The following is a 21,397-nucleotide window of genomic DNA, read 5'->3' as shown; positions in this document are numbered from 1 at the left end:
TAATTTCTTTCTACCATGTGAGAAAATAAAGCCAGGAGGTCATAACTTACTATGATTCCAAACTTGGGATCCTGGTTTGTGGCTCCAAAATAAGCCTGGATTTGACAGGTAGCAACCAACCAGGATTCAAGTTTAGAAGACACGATAAAGAGAAGGAATACATTACCTGTTTGCATGAAAGGAGGAGGAATAGGCTGTGTCTAGTAGCATGCTACTCTTTCCCAGTAAGCTAGGATACATATAAAAATAATCACACTAAGCCACAGTGTTTGTTTTTATCTAAAAAGTGTGGTTTTGGTAACCCTGTGTGTTTAAACAAGCTATGACTTAGTGCAGTGTATAATCCAATTATGGTATCTTATGACAGTATGTTAAGTATGAAGTATCTTAAAGCTCTGTGCAGATGTATTTTAAGATGTCCAGTCTTGGGGCTGCTAGGTTTTCTCCATTTCACAGATCCATAAGAATAAGGCAGAGAGAAATATCCTTGCATGATAATTATAGAACCTATGTGTAGGAGTCTTAAGTTTTTTCTTGCTCATTTCTGTCTGGAGCCACTAGCTCTGTTTGGCTGTTACCTGTTCAGAGGGTAGATCCTAACAGCCAAATGCATCTCAAAACTACAGTTTGAAACCTAGTTTGATTATATTTGGTTATGCTGACAATGTTCTAGGGCAGTGTTATTCAAACTTGGCCACTTTAAGACGTGGGGACTTCAACTCCCAGAATTCCCCAGCCAGCAAGGCTGGCTGGGGAATTCTGGGAGTTGAAGTCCCCACGTCTTAAAGTGGCCAAGTTTGAACAACGCTGTTCTAGGGATACATATTATGACATTATTCTAGGGATACATATTAATGTTTGCTAACTTCCAAACATAACATTCTCCTCTGTCGATTTTTTTCTTTTAAGAATAATTCATGGGTTTGCTTATCTTAAATGTTTTATCCATGTTAGGAGAAAGAATAATACAGGTCTTCTCTTCAAACAACTTGAGTTAACACAGCTTGTTTTCAAGGTTCATTTCAAGTTCAGTTTATAGTAATTCATAACAACCCAAGCAAGAGATTATACTCCTTAATGTATTTTGTCAACTGAATATTTCAAGTAAAATGACTGTAGTGACTGTAGCTCAGTACTGTAATTAATCACGTTTGCTTGCAGAAGATCCCAGATTCAATTCTGTGAGAGACCTCTGCCCAAGACCCTCCCTAAAAACTTTTGCCTATCAGAGTCACAATATGGGCATAGATAGACACATAGTTTGATCTTAAGATAGCTTAATAAAGTAAAATATCAATATTTCCTTGAGTTAAGCTTGACTTCTGGTGACAATGTGCATGTTTCTTGGCAGCAATACAGAAGTGGTACTGGCAGTAAAGTGGCAGCAATACAGAAGAATGCTCTTTCAACTTCCCAATCTTGCCTATAGCCCTGAGATGACTTGGTATCTGTCATCAAAGTGATAGCCAGGTCTGATCTTGCTTAGCTTTTTGAGATCAGCCAAGGTTAGCTAGGTGCTGTCACCTGCTGGGCTAATAGAAACATCTTCTATCTTCTACCCTTGGTGACTTCGTAGACAGAAGCTGTTTTGGAACAGTAAGACAAAAGTGGTTTGCTGTTGAATACTTCAGTACAAATGCTCTAAAACAGAAATGTGCCAGATTGAGCAGTTGTGTTTTCAAGTCACCTTCGATTTGATTACAAATAAGTAACCATATCATCATTTTAAAAGAATAAGATTATTTTATATTTTATGTACACAAATATGCCTTTATTAGTAGCAGAAGTAACAACATTTGTTGCTGAATTTCTGGTGAATGAATTGTTTTCTTCCCAGGGAAAAGCTTGCCTCTGTGTATTTGATACGGTTTTTCCTGTATAAATCTGTCACAGATGTCCCAGGGAAATGTTGGAGTCGGCCAGGTCAGTTGCAGTTTTGGCCATGAGCCCAGCTGCTCTAATGTGGAAGGTCAAATTATTTCAATAGAATTATTACCATATAATGTGTGCTTATCACCATTGCTCCTTCTGGTTCGCTTTGCTGCTTTAATTATGATTTCTGGTTTGCATTGTAGGACTTGGTTTTTCTTTTAGTCCAGGGAGACGCCCTTCCATTTGAAAGGATTAAAATTCACATCTATTTTTAGATCATATTGCATGCTGTTCTTTGCCAATATTGAAAGTGGTCAACTGGTCTATTCCTAGATAAATGTTCCATTCTCCTCAGAGGCTTCAGTAACAAGAACTGTTGCTTCCCTCCTGTCCTCCATGCAATTCCTTCATTCTGTAAATATCAGTATCCACCTATTTATAATATACTCAGCATAATTTCTTGATGTTCATATTATGATCATTTATTTCCTTGAAAACCCCGTAAGGTTTAATGAGATTTATCTTCATGATGCTACTATTTTCTGTATATTATGACTATGATTATCATCATTATCATTATTATTATTCCATATATAGTAACTCCTGAAAAGAAGTTTATTAAACAGGAGCAAAGAGTCTAGATCATGGGAGGTAATTGCCCTATTGCCTCGTCATCTTTCATTTGGAATACCATGTCTAGTTCTCAGCATTAAAATTCAAACACGATAGTAACAAATCAGAGCAAATTCAATGATGATGAAGGATCTGAAAACCAAGCCCTGTGAGGAATAATAAAAGTGTCTGGATCTGTTAGCTTGCAAAAGAGACAGATGAAGGGTGATGTGAAGGTTTGTTACACAGAAGACAGAGTGGACTTACTGCCCTAGATGGAAGAAACAAAACTGTGGGTTAACACTATCAGAAAGAAGGTTCTGGCTAGAAGGAACTTCCTGATTGTATTAGCTGAGCCTGTGGAACAGGTTGCCAGATGAAGTGATGAGTGCTAGAGGTCTTCAAACAGAGCTGGATGGTCATCTGTCAGAAATGCTGTACTGATCCAAAGTGCCGTTTTTTTTCTTTCCAGTTCCTTCATTCGCTAAGTTATACCAACTTGTATTACCTATGCTTGTCTTTTCTCTTCCATTTAATGCTCATATATTAGAAAACTATTCCTTCCTCCTCCTCCAGAGGTAGTTAAATAATGAATGCATGAAACTGTAAGTCTTTGCTTGCTTCAGTGAAATGTGGAGGAGGAATCTGGAGATACCAAGCAGAGTTTCACAATGCTGTATTTTCAGCAGCACTGATAACTGTTCTGGTAGATCAGATCAGCCCTTATAAGACTTGTTGTATGCCTAGAATGTGGAAAGAACAAGCCTTGTTTTGCATTTGAAAAATCTTGCCCTTGTTTACATTTCTGAAGGCCAGATTATTCTTGTATATTGAAACACTTTCTTGTGGGAAAACTCTTAATTGGAGTATGAATTTTGCCAGCATTCCTTAGCATAGTAGTTATAAACTGTTGAGCTTAACATTGCCTTCTACAACCCAGTGTCCTCCAGTATTGCTGGTCCAAACACCCAGACTTCTCAACCCAGCCATGCTGAGCAACATCTGGAGGGTGAGTGGTACAACTTTTATGGATTGGTTAACTTGTATGACCCAGTGTTACTTTCTAGTAGACAAATATAAAATATTGAATATATTTATTTATTTATTTTTCAAATTTGTATGCCGCCCATCTCCCCCAATGGGTGACTCTGGGCGGCTCACAATAATAATAAAAAATACAGGACTCTCCAGCCATAGACATAAGCTATAAATAGTTAAAAACATATATAAAAATGGCCTAAACGCCTCCTATAATTTGGCCCTAAAAAACCTGTAAGATGCTGGGGGGGGGGACAACCCCTCACCCCACCAGCCATCTCCCTAGGTGCGGGGCCCCCTCTGGCCCCCAAGCCTTCTGGCAGAGCCAGGATTTGATCTCTTTCCTGAAGGCCATGAGGGAGGGGGCACACCGCACCTCAGTCGGCAAGATGTTCCATAGGGCGGGCACTACAGCAGAAAAGGCTCTCTGCCTAGACCCCACCAATCGAAATTCCTTGACGGGTGGGGTCTGCAATCTGCCCCTTCTGCTGGACCGAGTGGGGCGGGCTGAGATGACCGGGGCGAGGCGGTTCCTCAGATAACCCCAGATAATATTAGCCTACGTTCTAGTAACAAGAATGAAATAACTCATATCCAAGGCCAGTCCAATGTAAATTGAAACCTACAGATAAGATAAATAGATGGCGTGCAAGTCTTCAGCTGTCAGGCACATCAATATCTATTGTGTCTAGATTTTGCTTGTTATTACAACAACTAGTATTTTTGTGTGATTGCAAGGAAGGTTTTTGTGGTTTTGTTTTATTGGTATGGTAGCACAGTTCTTATGCTTTAGAATCATTCTACATACCTGCATTGTTCAAATCTTTCTAGTGAGTAATGTGGCTATGTGCTGCTTAGAAAAATTGGAAAGTATTTATTTTAGTTTATTTCTCTGCTGCCCTACTCATATGACTGGGCAGTTTAGGACAATTGAAACAAAACTAAAAAACAGATACTTGCAATTAAAGAATAAAATTAGTAAATTAACTCCATGTGATAAAATATAAGAGCCCCTTGCATCATCAGGCAGTCACAGTTAAGACTTGTGATAAGGTACTCTAGATCCAAATTGAGCTGTTGAATCTTTTAAAATCAATGACAAAAAATTCTACTCAATCCCCTTCTCCTCTCTCTCTTTGGTGTTGACTCTTGGACACGTCCCTGCAGTTTTCTTGGCAAGATTTTGGAAGTGGTTTTGCTACTGCCTCCTTCCTAGGGCTGAGAGAAAATGACAGGCCCAAAGTCACCCAGCTGGTTTTGTGCCCAAGGTGGGACTAGAACTCACAGACTCCAAATTTCTAGCCTGGTGCCTTAACCACTACACTAAACTGGTTTTACTCTAATTGATTGTAATTCCACTCTAATCCTCAAAATATTTAGTTCTGGTTTGATCACATTCAGATCTGTCTTTCTATAATAAACCCTTGATTTAACAGACCTCAGTTTAACAGACTTTAGATTTAAGAAACAAAACTTGCTGATTTTGAGTTTTATCCAAAATTGAGAAAATATCAGGCTTTGGTCTGAACAATCTATGTGCTTCTACTCAATATGGGTATTCACTGACATCAGCAAAGTAGTCTTTCTCTTGTATGAGTGATCTTGGGTTCAAAAAGCCCATTTGCTTTTTTTTTTAATGTTCTGTCTTAATGGATGTCCTTTTCCCTTCTGCCCCCAACATTAGCCTATGAAATTGAACGTGTAAAGTAATTTCTTTTTCCAAGTAATGTGTTGCTACTTTTAGATGAAAAACAGAGGTAAATAAGTGAGATAACTGCTTAATTCGGGGCCCTCTGAAACTGCAAGGCAACCACCTTCTCCCCTCTCCAAGGGAAGGTTGGAGGCAGGGCAAAAGTAATCTAAAATGGTTGGGTCTAGTAATGGTTTCTTGAGGAGGGGGTGAGGACCACCACCTCCTTAAACTATGAAGAAACTGCTGCCTGTCTCAATGATGCATTCACTGCCACCCAGAACATGTCATCTCCTGGGCAACCTTGGCTAGTTAAGATGGACGTGGATCCAACATTGAAGTGGCAGAATTTACAACCTTGAAAATCCTGTTTAACAGAATTAACCTCAGTCCAGATAACTGAGTTAGGACATGGTTCAGTCAATTCCAAGGGGCCTGCACCAAAACCAGAGTCCAATTTGGAGCAAATCTGAGTGACTTTATCCACAAGATGCCTAGTATATTCTTCCTCACAGCCCTGTAAGTCAATCTCTGGCACCCAGAAGGGACCAAGTCATCCAAAACAGGTGTTGGGTAGCTATCAGTAGAAAAGTAGAGATGCTCTGCTGCCTTATCGTAACGAGATAGACCTTAATAGTGACCCAAGATAGTGTTGGTTGGATTTGCTTCCTGTTGCCCTCTAGCAGTGCTCCAGGTGTTTCTTCCTCCACTTCATCTCCCTAGGCTTCTCCATGAACCAAGGGAAGACCCGGATCCACAGAAGGGAAGAGGCCTCATTGGTGTGATCCAATCCAAATTCCCAGTCGCCCCTCTCATTACAACCAGCAACTAAGGCTGCAGCCGGGCCATTCACCAAACCTTTGGGTCCATCAGGCACTTGATGTGGGCCAATTGAATAGGTCTTGCCTCCCTGCACCAGGGAGCAGCCCCAGAACACTCTAAGGTAATCAGAACTTGATTTGACCTTGACAAGGGAGTCATGGAAATCTCCCTCAACTTCAGATCACACTGCCATTGTTCTGACAACAAGATCAGATCCAATGTGTGATCACTGCTATACATCAGACCCTCAATTACCTCAGTCAGTGTCATGGCAACCATGATCTCCTGAGCTGCTTCTGACTCCATCCCCATAGAAGGCAGATTAAAGTCTCCCAAGACTATAAGCCTGGAGAACTGGATTTGGTTGCAATTCAAGGTGCTGGTTTTTATCCAATCCAAATTCCCAAATTCCTATATGGCATGGGGCCAAGATATTTGAGGGACTGCCTTATTCCCATTGTTTCTACCCATCCCATTAGTTCATGCAGGAGGAGCATGCTCTAGATCCCTATTTGGAGTGTCATCTAGTGGGACCCAGGAAGCATGCCTTTTTTATTGTTGTATTTTTAAAATTATACATGTATTTTTAGGGTATTTTAATTCTTGTTAGCCACCTAGAATTCCATTGGTGAGATGGCCAGCCGTATGAATCAATATAAATAAACAAACAACATACACTTTTAATCTCGCATACAAATCCTAATGTTTCTTTCTGCATGGTTGAATCAGTTTAGTGTTTAATTATGTAGATTGCTAAAGCATCTAGTTTAGATGGGAAGAAAAGATAGGGTGTGGTAGCAATACTATTTCCAAGTGGTTTCCTGAGTTAAAATGAGTCATGGCACCATTAGTTGTGCAAACATTGCTGTGGATAGAGTTTGTCCCTTCCTTCTTTCCACTCTCCCTCAACTACGACTTCTAAATACAAATGGGAGATTGTTGTGGCTGAGAGATAAGGATCCCAGATAGAGAATCTAGCAGTACCGACAGAAGCAAACATTTTTGTGATACTGAATGATTTCGATTTATTGCAGAGAAAAGGATTTCAAAACCAAGAGTTAGTTTCCAGCTTCGTTTTCAGTAGCCTTCTAAATCTCCTTTTTATAGGTTCGTTCTTCAGGTTGATGTAACTTTCATCACAATTTGGTCCAAGTACATTCTAGGTGGACTACTTTGTGCCGTATTTCCCAATTTGCTTCCCAGCCCCTGCCCAATTACTCCATAAGGATATGAGGCAGGGGAAATAGAACCAAAGTAGAGAATTTTAATATTCCTTCCTAGAAACAGTATCTCTCTGGCTGGAGGAAAAGGAAGTAAGGAAGGGATCCAAAAGGCTGTGTCTGTGATCTTGTGTACACAGGAATTTGCATGCATTCAGGGCTTTCCTTCCAAGGTCAAAGCCTTCTTTACGGCCCCCCTGAGGCTGTGTCATCTGAACACTGTGAATTTGGTTTCCTTCCTTCGTTTTCCCGTCTGAGTTTTCTGTAGGATTTCGTCATAGAATTGGCTAAACCTTCACTTCACTTCTTGATTCTGCTTCCCAAAGCCATTTTCAAAGGACTATATCCCTATTAAATACCTAGTGAGTATTCAAAAAGGAAATCCCGCAGTCTCCTTAGAGTAGGGATACACAGATAGTAAATTATGATCTATAAATAGATATCCAAATATTGATTTGCAATAAAGTGGACCAGGATTTCTAGCTTGCAATAGCAGCAGCAAAATGACACTTCGCCAGATTAATTTAGTATTGTTTCTTACTCCATTTCAGTGATATACAGTGTTTGTGAGTCACCAAGGGAGCATCAGTTACAGAGCTGCCATATTAATGCAACAGTGAATAAATCAGTTGAAATGAAGACAGCTTGAGGTTAGCAGGAGGGGATATTTGTGTGAAATGACTGTGTATTTTAAATTATTATACAGTTTAGAACTGACTTCATTTGGCAAATTACTGGGTTCTAGTTAAAAAGATCTCACAGACCTGTAGCTTCCCTACCTGTCCCTGAGGCTCTGATTATAGTGCATATAATTATAAGATATTTGATTTCCTATTATTTTGAAAGCAGCTTTTAAAACCCATCACTGGAATAAGACATCTTTTGAAATATTTGGAGAGAGTCAGACCCATTATCTAAGCCTTTTTTAAACTGCCTACCCTTGTAAAATATTTTCTTTTTCCTCGGCCCTTAAATTCTTGGGACCTATTGAGGTAATAAAGTTTCAGCTCTGAAGTATAAGTTGTCATGCCTTTCCGTGATGTACTATCCCATGGTATGAGAAGATTCTGTGTCACTGAGTTGGAAGGGTCCATTTAGGTGATTGAGTTCAACTCCCCACTCAGTGTAGGAATCCAGATTAAAGAATCCCACAGATGGCTCTTTCACTTCCATTTGAACATATCCAATAAAAGGGAGCCCATTATTTCTCTGGGGTGAATGGCTCTGCTTTTGAACTGTTCTTCCAGTTAATTTTTGCTAACATTCAGTCAGAATCTGCCTTCTTGTAACTTAAATTCCTTATTCCACATCCTGCACTCTTAAAGGACAGAGAATAGGTCTTGGTCTTCTAGGTGGCACCCTTTCAGGTGTTTGTGGTATAACATATTCCCCCTCTGTTATCTTTTCTCAGGACAAACGAATGAGCTCTTTCAATCCTTTTTCACAGGTCTTAGCTTCTAGTCCCATGATCATCATGGTTACACTTAAAGATTCAGATAAATCGAAATCAGAGAAGAGTAACCATGATGATCATGGGACTAGAAGCTAAGACCTGTGAAAAAGGATTGAAAGAGCTCATTCGTTCGTCTATGCCCAGAATTGGACACAGTGCTCAGAGTGGGATCTGATCAATGCAGAATAAAGTATTCCATAATAATGCTTTCCATTATTTGGAAATTAAAACTCCGTTGAGACAGTTTAAGATTGTGATTGCCTTATTCGTAGCTACATTCAGTTTGCAATCAGTTACTATTCCCAGATCATTTTCACATACCTTACTAAGCAGGTATTGACAATCCGATAAGTGCATTTAATTTTTCCCCCCTTAGGATCTTCATACTTACCTCTGTTAAATTTAACGTTGTTACTTTCAGCTCATTTCTCCAATTAATTAATATCATTTTGAATGTTATTTCTGTCCTTTAGGATATTAGCTGGCTTACCCAATTTTGTATTAACTGCAGTTGACAAGCATTCTCTCCACCACTTCATCAGAATCATTAGTGACAGTATTGTAAAGGATGCTGGCCTTACCCTTGTGGCACCCTGCCTGATTCCTCTGCCCAATTTGATGAACATTCTTTGACTATGATTTTTGAACAACCTATGTATTCATTTAATTGTCAAGCCATCCAGCCCACACTTAACTAGCTTGCTGTTCAACATGTCATGAAATACTTTGTTAAATGTGTTGCTGAAGTGAAGAGATATATTATAAAATCCCAACAAATGACATAAAATTAGTTTGGTAAGATTTCTTCTTCCCAAATCCACAATACTTTTGGTAATTGCTTTCAAGAGACTTTCAGATTGATCTCCTCGTGAACTGTTCTGGAATCTTCCCAGCTACTGATATCAATCTGACTGGTGTGTAGTTTAACAGATCTTCCCTTTTCCCCTGTTTGAATATAGGGACATTTGCCTAATTCTAGTCATCTGGCATTTCATTCAGGGTTTCCCTACAATAAAAAGAGCAAGAGTATAGCAGTGGAGGACAGATGTGAGCTAAAAGTCCATTTTCAGTCTTGACTTTATGTGCGCTTAGACCCTGTTCATTGGTCTTCCTGCACATTTAGACAAATGGCTGAAGAGGTCTTAAATATATACAGGTAGTGGAGGGAAAATCAGTGTAACTTATCTTTAACAGGGATAATGTTATAGCCTGGTCCTTTAAACTTAACGAAATATTATGCTTATACTGAAACATAGACCACTACATGAAATAATAGAAGTTTGCCCCTAAAACTCTATAGAAGTCAAGCAAGGAAGAATGCTCTGGGAAGCCATGTGCTGTGAGTGATGTTGTGTTATGTTAAGTAACTGGTGATTGTAAGGAATGTCTCCTGAGCTGCTTGATTGCCTTTTGCTTCCTGTCTGGCTAGCAGGGGCTGTGGAAAGGCTATAAACAACCCATTTGCAGGGAGTAAGCTCTTAAATCAAGTTATCAGGAGTTTAGCAGCAGAGGTGGTGAAGGGAGAGATCCCTAATGATTTTTTTTTGTATAAGCAGCCCGTGATTGTTCAGCTAACAATAAACAACAGCAAGAAGAAATAAAATAAAAACCCTTGTACAGTGGTGCCAGGGTAAGAAAGGAAGAAAAAATCGATGAACATAACTGTTGCTGTGATGTATAATAGTTTGGGATGTTTTATTTCTTGCCTAAAAGCAACTTCCATGTATTTGCAGCAGGTGCGAGCTTGTAGCAACGCTTGAAGGAAAAACAAAAGGATTGTGCCAATCAGTGGTTACAGCATATCTTATAAGAAATTACAGAGATTTCTTCACAGGAGATGACCCAGGAAATGATTCCCCCTAAGGAACAGATCAAAGGGAAGATTAATCTACATGGTGACACTGACAGAAGAGTTTTAGAAGGTATTTTGCAATGCTGGAACTCATGAAACAGGCTCTGAACTTTTGGAGAAGAAACAAAGACCATACTGAACAGGAGGAAAGGGACCCGAGCCTTGAAGAGAAGAAGGGGTACACTTTTGCAAGAGGACAAAGAAAATAAGTAGCATTTGGCTACTCTGCTATAAAGAACCTAACCAAATATGTGCTAGCTAGACCCACTGGCTTGTGAAATGTGCTATCTCCTGGGAGTAGAGATTGAGGATGTGATAGAGCAAATGACAAAGCTCAACAAATCAACTGAGAATTATCCCTCTCTGCTCATCAAAACAGGGACAAATGATAACAAATGTTGATGCTCCTGAATGGAAGCTTACAAACTTAGAAGCTCTGGTAGTCTTCTCATCTGTCCTTCCTGCCCTTAGAAGAGAAGGAGAAAGAATACTGCAGTTGAATGGTTTCCTGAACCAAGATGAAGGACTACGAGCATGAGATGGACTGCTTTTCACAATGACTGGGAAGAATGTCTGGCTGAAGTTTCAATCAGAGGAAATGGGAGGTGAACATTCAGAAGTAAGAATTATAGTGGGGTCCATTAAACAATTGAATAAAAATTCAAAAAATGCATAATAATTTATGAATAACATCAAAATACCAGTATTCAGAATAGGACCAAGTTCCCCAGTGTATATTGTGCTCAAATAAAAAAAAATGGAGGAGGATTTATATCAGATGATACAAAAATCCATGGGAATAAATCTGGTGGCCCTGTTGCAAGCAACTGGAACAAAATAAGTATGATATTGAAAGAAAGCTATATTATTGTCTGTGTTCACTTCCAACCAAGCACATTACTATTTCTTGCTTTGCTGAAAGATTTGCAAAGATGGAGGACTAATTATCCTGACATCCTGACAAATTCTACCAAGCACGTCTTCTCCAGGAAATTCCTGACTTGCTCGGCTGACAGATTTCTCCTTAAGAGGGTAGAGGAGGGTGTAAGGGGATCAGCTGTCTTTGATTTTATCCTAAACAAAGAGAAGGTACAATAAAGTGGAAGTAGCAGCATTTAAAGAGCAGATGCAGACTTTGGCCTTCCAGCAAGTGGATTTTAATAAACTGGCAACAGTAAGTTAAATTCCATGGCAGGAGAAACTAATAGAAAAAGAAACAAAACATGGAGAGAGATTAGAAACTATTCTAATGAGGAGGAGATAAAATAGAGCACAGTAGAGGAAACAAATGAGATAAAGTTAACAGTGGATGCTAAGAACAACAGAAAGGGCTTCTTCAGATAGGTGTAATAGAAGGAAAAGAAATAACTATACCAGCTGCTTAGTGAAAACTGCAAAATGTTAACTGTTATCAACAGGTAGAACTACTCCGCTCTTCTTTTAACTCAGACTTTGTGAAGAGTTGTAGTCCTACAAGGTAGACCAGACTAAGAAACCAGTATTATGTAGGTCAGTACAACTGTTCTTGTAGTAGCAAAATCTTGCAAGTCTGATTGTGCTTCCCCTATCCTCCCTTTATCTTTGTGTAAACTAGGGAGAGGCTATTCTGAGACTTTTTCTCAAGTTACTTTCTTGGCCTAGGCTGTTATCTGACCATTGCCTTGGTAGTGGTTCTTCCTCCTGTCCTTCAAGGCCATTCCCTTATTCCTCTACAAGAATTAAGTGTTCCATGAGCAACTGAGAAGAGTAGATTGAAGGAATACAATTACAGCTAGAGCTTGACAGAGTCACAGTCAGGATTGCCTGTGCGTGTTGAAGTATTTTAAACCTCCAGTGACAGACTGAATGTGTCCTGGGATCCTAAAGGAACCTGATCATTTGCCTCAATCTTTATGTATTGAGAAATTTTGGAGTACAGAGATGCTTGGAGGAGGGCAAATATTCCTATCTTTAAAAGATGAGAAAGGAAGTTCTGGCAAAATAGAGAATACTCAGCTGATTACTGATAGCTGGAAAGATTCTAAAGTAGATTATAAATGATTGTTCTATAAGCATCTTGGGAATGATTTTGTGATTATGAAAAGTCAGTATACATTTGTGAAGAATAGGCCTTAAAGCTAATCACATTTTAAAAATGTCTGTAACTGATTGCAGAAATAATTTGATATTACATCTATAGCATTTCCACAAAACATTGAATAACATACCTAGTGATCTTCTGATTAATAACATGGTTATGTCTGGACCTTTTAATCATCAACATTTTGCTTAAAGATTCAAAGAGAAAAAGTTTAACAAGTTTGTACAAACTTTAAAATGGAGTGCATCAAGACAGAAACAACATTCAAAATTACTTTGATAGATCAGAAAAGTTCATCCCTCAGGAAAAAGTATTCATGACTGGACAATAATCTTTATGGAAAAGATCTTGAAATTGGAATTAGAATTGATTATGAGCTGAGTTAGTTAGCAGTGAGACGTGAGCACTAAGAAGGTAAATGCAATTTTAGTTGACATGAATTGAAATGTAATTTCCTAAACTAAGTTCTACTCTATTCTGCATTGGTCAGTCCCCACTTTTCTATGAGAAGGACCCAACTGGAACAGGAGCAAAGAAAAGCAAGAAGGATGATTAGCAGACTAGAAACTGTTCTACAGAGAGAAGAGAATTGTTTATGTTCAGCCTTAGGCACAGACATCTGAAAAGGTGACTGAATTGAGGTTTCTAGGGAAATGAATGTACTGTATTTACAATTCAATTTTTTATCCCAGCCAAAACACCAGTCATCTTTTTTTTTTTTTAAACCCTGGCAATTTTTTGGTGGCATAAATTTTTGTAGGCTACCTTATTAAGTGGAATGGTCCTCCTCTTTTGCAGTTATCTGGGTTAAGCCTCACAGATGCTCAACACAGCTATTTTACATTTGTTTGCTTTTCCTAAATTTGCAATAAACCACACTACCAAAAATTGGTGGTTTGGGCAAAATCTGAAGGTGTTGTGGAAGCCATATAAGATTGCAAGGCCAAATGTGGAAAATGAATTGTCTTCCTCTACTGTAGGTACTAGAGAGCCCGTTTGGTGTATTGGTTAAGGCACCAAACTAGAAATGAGACTGTGAGTTCTAGTCCCGCCTTAGGCACAAAGCCAGCTGGGTGACCTTGAGCCAGTCACACACTCTAAGCCCCAGGAAACAGGCAATGGCAAACCAATTCTGAAAATGCTGCTTAGAAAACTGCAGGGACCAGTTCAGGCAGTCACCAGGAGTCAAGACTGACTTGAAGGCACCTCCTCCCATAAAACACTTGTAGATATATGGGGCATGTACATTTGTAGCTGTATTGAAATTCTGGGAACAGCACGTGTGCCTGTTTTTGAAGGAAATGTTTGATGTAAATATAACAAATAAATATATAGTGTGGACAATTTTTTTTCCTGTTGAAAAAATCACACATCACTTAATCAGCCCAGACAAAATTAAAGGATTCCCCTTGTGTGATTCCATATTAATTTAAGGGAATATGCCATTTCAAAAGGATAGAAAGGCCATTATAATAAGAAAAACAATTTACCACTCTGATTCAATATCAAAGGACAGCTGGAGGAAATACATGTTGTCTTTACAACCTCATATACTTCCTTCTCCCAGCTTGACTTTACAGTGATATGTTACACTTGATAGAAGATATGTTTAAAAAATAAAAGATCAAGAAGGACTTTTTTTGAATCATAGGTAGGAGTAGAATTTCAGTCTTAATTATAACAAGCAGATTGATATGAATGATATTCCCAGCAGCTATTTGAATTTACTGTTTGTACTGTATTCAAATAATGTAAGGACCATTTTTGGATTAAGGAGATAGAAGTGGAAAAATGAAATTGATCCAGTCTCTCTAACACCTTACCTAGGGGCCTAATGGAGTGCTGGCTTCATCTGGGAATCTGATGTAAGAATCTAATTAGCTTTCCCAATAAAAATTTGGCATACTATGGCACTTAGAGATTAAAAACACATCTTAGAGCCTAGATGCAATGCATTTTGCTGGAGATTGAATTCTTTTGACATTTATATCCAACAAAACATTTTTTTTTTAAACCAAGCTTTTGATATAGCATGCAACAATGCACTTCTAAAACCTCCTTAGGGATCATCAAAAACAGATACACCAACTAAATTGTAGTCTTCCCGACAGGTACTTATATCTTCTTTTTACTCCTGTAGGGAAAAAAAGCAATTTTGAAGGCTGATTTAGATAACAAAAGAGACTGCAAAGAACAAAGTCCTTCACTCACCCTCATACATGCATTATACACTTCCACTACAGATCACATTTTGCTGCAGTTGGTTCTGGTTTAAACTTATTGCCAACATTTTAGTTTAACCCTAAAAATAGCCTAAACAAAACAAAAACAAGCAGATATCATGTACTTTTTTATTACAAGCTGGAATTACAGCAGCTGAATATGGAAGAGGTAGACATGATCATCTGTGTTTCTAGCATTTGAAATATAATTTGAGCAGTACTAGCTTAAAACTTGTTCAACATCAACCCAAAATTTCATTATGAAGTAAACATTATCCACTCTGCATGTAACTTCCATAAACAGCAAAGCACTCGTGTCTAGCTTTAAAATTTCAATGAATTATAGAATGCAGGGGTCACAAGGTGTGTTTATACATACCCACAAGCATGTACACACACATGTATACACATGTATGTATACACACAGAGAAAGAAGACAGGCCTCCACTGTTTTCATGTAACATATAATATATATATATTAGCACATATTATATCTGCTCCATTTCACCTCCTGGGTTTCTGTGGGAAGGAGCTCAGCAAGTTGCTGATTGCTAGAAAAACCCAATTTCTGCAAGGCTGCTCTAGACTTTTATCTTTGTCTCCAGTAGCTGAAGAGAAAATTAACCTCAAGTTAGGCCTTGTAGGGAGGGAGGGGGGTGGGTTGTACAGTGTGGCTACTCAGTTCTTTGATTGATTCATAACAAACCCAGGGCAATTTTGTGTAAAAACTGATTTATCACTCTTATTTTTGTGTTTGCGTGATAGCTAATCCTACCTTTGACCCAGTAAAGCATGTTGCATGAATGTTGCTCCAAAAAAGCATTGCAGAGAAGTAGAGGTGGAAAATTAAAAAGTGATAATCCAATAGCTGAGACTCCAACAGGTTATATGGGGGAGGGGGGCTTAGGGGAAAAAATCAAATTGTATTATGTGTACTTTTTATTGCTACATACTGAATTCTGAAAAGAGGTTAATGAACATGTTCTTAGTTTATGATTAACTTTTAACAATCCCACTAATATGCCCACACACCAGAATCTTGCTACCAATATTTGTTACGACCAGAATGTTTAATTATTTTTTTAGCACAAGTGAAATAGAGGCTGTTATTGGCTCAGAGTAGAGGATGCTGCTAGGTTATTTCATGGCATCTCTCCCAAATTCTGAAACTTTCCTTAATCTTAAAAAGCCAGATACAGATAGATTCTAAGTTTTTCTGTTCCTATGGCAGAAGTTGCTCTGAAGCTGACAGCTGTGTGCAAGCCTTCCATGTCTACTTCAGCATTTGTTGCTTATTAAAAGAATCAGTATTTCTGCCACTGGTGAGCACATCTGGAGGAGCTGACCTTCAAAAATAAGCATCTTAATGAATGCAAAGGAGCTGCTACATCACTGATTTGAGTGTATTTGCTGATAAATTATTAAGTGCTGCTAATTAAATGTCCTAGTTCGGTGAATTTTCTCTGGATAACACTGGACTTCCATAGGGAGCCAGTAAAGTGTGGAGCCATCCCATCAACTACAAATGACAATCTAATGACTGGGTTCTGTTTTTATCACCCTTTTTGGAGCACATGGTTTCCTTTGGTTTTAAAATAAAGTATTATAAGTAGGAGAAATTCTGATGTAGGTGGACCTCCTAAATAGATTGGCTTCTAAGTGAAGACAACGAGGCTCAGTTTTCAGCCTACAATGCTGTATGTGTTTACTTGGAAATGCTGCTTTAAATTCAGTGAAACGTGGAAATGAAGTCTCTGTAGAAAATTTACCTCTGAAATAATGTTACGTTTTGATAAAGTACTTTATTTAACAATAAGGGATTTTGAGACTGCAGGCCATGCCAAGCTGAAAGGTATAAGTAACTGGATTTAAAGGAAGCTGCCATATCCTTTGCATTTCTTGGATTTCAGTAGGAGTTTCCTTTGCTGCATTTTCCTCTGAATCACTTGAATCATCTCTCTGGGTGCTTGGTTCCCATGTATCTTCTACAATTTTGTATGAGAGCCCCGTCATTTGCATTTCATTATCTTAAACATCATTGTGATACTATTGCATTATCTTTCTCATAGCATTTTATAAGATATAATTCTCTCATTGGTAGAGTTTCCTGTTGTTGTAAAAAGTAACTCAATTTTACTTTTACAGTTCATACTGAAATATCTTCGTATCACAGGTTTCTGGCAGTGAAAGGAAGCATTTGGGAACTTAAACTTGGAGAACATGCAGCAATGGCAAAATTAACAGTGTATATTCACCACAGAAGCTAACCAAATTTAAACAAGATATATATCACACAGCATGGCAAATACAAACACTTACAGTCTGGCTTTTAAGGGGGCCCAAATGTTTATAAAAAATTATAAGTTAGCAGAAGCACAAAAAGGGGGAAGTCAGAAACTGAATAGTCTTTTTTCCTTTTATATTTGGTATTTTAATTGTCAAATTTGCTTTATATTCTCTTTTCCTTTTTCAATATGCACAGACAACATTAAGTAACAAAACAGTGGAGATCTTAATACTAAGTAATCAGCTTAAGAGTGAAACCTTTATTGTACAATAAATACTTTGACACAATCTGCCGTGATTTTTTAGTATTATATTCAATTCTGGATGAAAAAGCTAAATAGTCTTACACTCATTAACACTGACATTTTAAACCATAATTAAGATTGATATAATATTTCTTTCCTTTTTTGTATTCTCAATGGTCTCAGTTATTTAAACATTAGAGTGTTAATCATCTTTAATCAACCTGTATAAATAACTATGGTATCGAAGCAATATAATGCATTATGTTGTATAACAATATAAAAAATTACTATTAATTAAAAAAAGGAAGCATTTCACTGTCTGATTAACACATACAAGCAAATAATATATGACATCTAATACATGAAAAACAGTACATATAACATGCATTGTACATGATGTGCAAGAAATAATGATGATGTGCCACAATTTGCCAAAAAGAAAGCATGGGTTTCTAATTTATTTATAAAGATTTTAAAATCTTCAGGTTTTAAAAAGCACTGTAAGAACAGTGCCTATGATGAACTTTTCGATTCTGATATTGATAATTTAAACTTTTTAATAGATGTGTCTTTCCTAAAATTGAATACAAATAAAGAGTATACATGTTTCCATTTGAGATAAAGAATAATTCAAGTTACTTTTTTCTGAAAGAGAACCAAAGACTGAACAGGAAAAGTTTCTTTAAGAAAAACCTTTGACATCTGTAAAATCTGGTGAAAGTTTTGGAACTCAGCAATTAATGCAGGCATTTTTCGTCAACATGCTGAACGTAGCCCATTGCTTTAGCCATGTGGTGTAATTGCAGAGGAGAGCTTGTAATCTTCTGAAGGGCGTTTGGAACAGTTTGCTAATTTTGAATGGAAAAAGCAATTTTCCAATTTGTGAGAGTGTTTTATTTTCTTCCTCTTTGTGGACAGCAAGGCTCTTTCCTTATTTGTCTGATGATACAACACAAACCAGAATTACTGTGAATTCTGAATTACTAAATAGTTTCTTTAGTTCCAAGCAGGAGCCTAATAAAGTCCAAGTAGATTTTAACATTTCTGCTGATTGCCTGATATACAGTACTTGCCACCAGGTCATGCTTAGTAACAGAGTGCAGCCTGCAAATGAATTTGCTGATTTTATTAGTCTTCTTTTTGTATCCATAGGTTTTAGCCTTATTTCTCCTCTTGACATGAAATCTAACTTTATAGGTCTTCCACTTTTACAAATGTGTTAACGCCTTTAAACCTTTGAACTGCTGGTGTCATTTGCTGCTGTTTTGTCAATTTGTAACTCTAATATTTCTTCAGTCTACCCCATAAAGAATTTCAGCTGTTGTATAACAGTGTGATAACTATACATTTTGGGGAGGGAGCTTAGAAATGCATTTTTGTATACTTTTCCTTTGGCCAGACTTCCCAAAGCACCAAGTCAATCGAATGGCTGGAAATAACATGTGTATGTGTAAGTATGTTGCAGATTCCTTAGATCAGAGTAGGCAAGCTTTTTGGTCCCAGGAGCCACACTGTCCTGCAAAACTCTTGCTAATGGAGTTGTTAACGGTTCTGTTTGATGCTTGGACATTTTCTCCCGCATATTTGCAACATCGCTTTCATTTTTCTATTCTAGTGCTTAGACTCTAAATTTGCATGTTATTTATACTGGCAAGTAGAATTAGGATTTGGTTCCATTACCAAAAGCAGCCCTTAAAAAGTATCAATCCATTTCTTATTATACTTATTCTCCAGAATATGAAAAGTTGTACAATTGATCTGATCTTGATGCCTAATGAGTTTTCTGTAAAGAAGTAAAAACTAGGTTCTGGGGGAAAGTTTTGGGAGATCTTAGATTTTGGTATTTAACCTTGTTGGTCCTTGCTATTATACATATTATTTATTATTGGGTGGTTTTTAATCCTCTGGTTTTTCTGCATATGCCTCTCTGAGCATCACAGAAATGTTAGTAGTAAAAAGTAATAAAATGCCATTGCTGCTTAATCACCATTCATGCTTTCCTATTTAAATCTGTCACTGAAAGCATTAGTATTTTAATGTGCGTTCTTCTCTAATGACCTAGTTTGTCTGCGCTTTCTCTGCATTTCCATGGTCTTATTCAGTTCCTGTAACTGTGGCTAATTATTGCCACTTCCAAGCTAGCAAAATGAGTTCACACATACATATTCATTACTTCACAACTGATATGTACAAAAGACCCTTCCCAGGTCAAAAATAACAGATGGGACTTTTTTGTCTCTTTATGAAACACTTTTCACCATGTATCTGTTTCTGCTCATGTTATTAGTCAACTGAATGGGTATTTCAGACCTTTTTTAAACTGTATTTAAAATAGTGAAATACCAAAAAAAAAAAAAAAGTCCATATCACCAACCCAAAAAAGGTTAAATACTAATTATATTGTGGGGGGAAAAAAACCAGAAACTAAATATAGTGATTAAAATAAATTTAACAAAATTACCTGTAATTAACAGGGAAAAGATCCATATAATAACTATAAATAACTATATAAAATTAATTCAGTTGTTAAGCTTATCATTACATCCAGACCATACAGCAGCATGCTGTGCCATCTTATTTTTAGAACACAGAGACTTTTCCAAAATAGGTAACAAATTCATATCATGGATTCATTCCTTAAAATGTGGAGAGTAACTTTATTTCCAGGTCCATAAAATTTTCCTCTTTGCCATATTCCAGGCTTGATAGAGCCATAGTTCTTAATAAGGTGACAATTCAACATCACACTGAGTTCCTTAATTTCCCACTTCCCATTTCACAATTTAAATATATAACAAATTTTGGCTTTCATTTCATATTTTAATACCTTACAAAGTTGAATTGTTGGTTTCTGTTCAAGTACTGAGTTACTGGAGGTGAGTCAGACTCAGAAAGTAATCTCTCAAAATCTTTGAAACAGCCATTTGAAATCACCTGATTTAAAGTATTAATCCTTTGTCTAGCTCAACCATTCCAATAAAACATCTTCTCCGCTGTTTTCAGATTTTGAATTATACCACAGCTTCTGTTTCTCATGTAATTTGGGATTAAAATGTAACCACTTACTTATTAATAACCAAATATATCTAGTAGCTTTCAAAGCAGGAAATGAAAATCTTATTTTAGTATACTTGTCAAAATTTCAGAGGTGTTACACTTGCTCTCCAAGTGGGCCCGAAGAGGAGAAATCTTATTCCAAAAAAATATGGATGTTAAAATAAGAGTCCAGTGATACAGCTGAAAATATGATTAATATCACCATCATCATAAGGTAGCCACAATTTAGCCAACAATATTCTAGAGGTTTTAACCTGCCATAAAAATGTTTCCATTGAATGTTTCAGACTGACCCTTAGGCATTTTGCATTTTATCTACCTATATCTATATAGGTAGATTAAATGCTATCTATATCTATATAGGTATATATCTACAATTATATCTATATCTTTGGTAGTCAAAAAGCTATGTACAAACTAGTGTTGGGTACAAAAATCAATTCCTTGTCCTGTTCTGTATGTTTCTTCGGAAATAATGCTTTGGCCTTCATTACTGAAAAAAAATTGAGCTTGAAAAAGTGTGCACCAAGCCTGGTGGAATTTCAGCAGACACTCAATCTATGCATTAACACCATTTACTGAATGTAAAATAGAAATTAGGAGTCTCTTTTCAACTCTAGCAGCCATTAAATACTATTATTAGAGTTTTGTGTATCTTGTAGGCTTAGGCATTCACCCTGATGCAAGAATTTTAGTGCTGTATTTATAAAAGGGAAGTCAAATCAGGTGGCTTGTAATTCATAGGTAATTGATTAAAAAAGGAATTTTTAAATGTATTTGTTTATTTTACACAGCTTCCTGTGCAAAATCTTTTGAAAGACAAGTACACAATAAAATCAATACATTAAAACAGTATAAATGTGTATAGTAGAAAGGAAGGGGAATGAAAATAAATGCGGAAACATAATTCCATCCATCCAACATCTATATACATACTTACCTGATTGT

At 37.2% G+C, this 21,397-nt stretch overlaps 1 protein-coding gene across 1 annotated transcript in view; it reads left to right on the top strand.

The window, feature by feature from the left end:
- Positions 1-21,397, top strand: part of CD81 (CD81 molecule) — a 78,292-nt gene that overhangs the window by 11,965 nt on the left and 44,930 nt on the right. The gene's annotated exons all lie outside the window — the stretch shown is intronic.

This window comes from Python bivittatus, unplaced genomic scaffold, assembly GCF_059951505.1.
Source record: "Python bivittatus isolate LINGU-HERP-01145 unplaced genomic scaffold, Pbiv_v1 ctg000480_np1212, whole genome shotgun sequence".
In the NCBI taxonomy this organism is placed as follows: domain Eukaryota; kingdom Metazoa; phylum Chordata; class Lepidosauria; order Squamata; family Pythonidae; genus Python; species Python bivittatus.
Note: the sequence above shows the minus strand (reverse complement) of the source record. Positions and strands in the feature narration are given on the sequence as shown.